Source organism: Apis laboriosa, unplaced genomic scaffold, assembly GCF_014066325.1.
Source record: "Apis laboriosa isolate Shangri-la unplaced genomic scaffold, ASM1406632v1 scaffold19_cov150, whole genome shotgun sequence".
In the NCBI taxonomy this organism is placed as follows: domain Eukaryota; kingdom Metazoa; phylum Arthropoda; class Insecta; order Hymenoptera; family Apidae; genus Apis; species Apis laboriosa.
Window position 1 is genome coordinate 2196891 of NW_025222278.1, and position 874 is coordinate 2197764.

The following is an 874-nucleotide window of genomic DNA, read 5'->3' on the forward strand; positions in this document are numbered from 1 at the left end:
GAATTACGCGTCCTTCCACAAATCCATCGTCCAACGTGGAGGAGAGGATCACGACGAAAATTCATCGAATCGATCCACCGTGTAGCTTTCACTGGGCACGGGATCGGGATGCGCGCCGATTTTTCCGCCATCCGTTCGAGCAGAATTTTACAATTGTGCAATAAGCTTTGAGCATCTCGAGGTTCGAGGCGCACGGCGAACATGATTGCAGACGGCGCATCCTGTTCGCTTTATGCTTCTGCTGGAAGCTGCTCTCACCTCCTGGGGCAAAAGTCGTGAGCTGAATGTCACGGTGATTGAATACCGGCCCGTTGATGCGCGCTTTCCGAGACGAGCGCTGTAACACGCCTCTCCGCCTCCGCGTGTATACTCTTTCCTGGATTCAGAAAATATTCCCTGCAACCCCATTTCTTTCCCCCCCACCGATATTCTTTCTTTCTTTCTTCCTCTCTTTTCCTACGTCTGGCAACACGCGCCTCTGAATAATTTATCAGCCGAAACATCAACTGGCTAAGTATCCTCTTCCATCTTCGAGGCACCGAGCCGTGTTTTACGACCACTTTACGGCCACTTTATACTTTTGCCTCGCAATCGGTGCTCCACACTGTGCCCGAGGTAAATATGCGAGCTGTTTGTTCCAGTAAAATTGAATTAAACGATAATCGATTCTTACTGAGATTTATTTTTTCCTTGATGAATAATAATATTGGGGAGAATAATATTTGGGGATGTGCGACGATAGGAGTAGAAGATTGGTGTGTGTGTATATATGTATATGTATATTTCTCTTTATAATTTTTTCCAACCTCGCATACACCAATTATGTAAGTTTGGAATCGTTGATGCATCTCATAAAAAAAATCGAATTAGAATG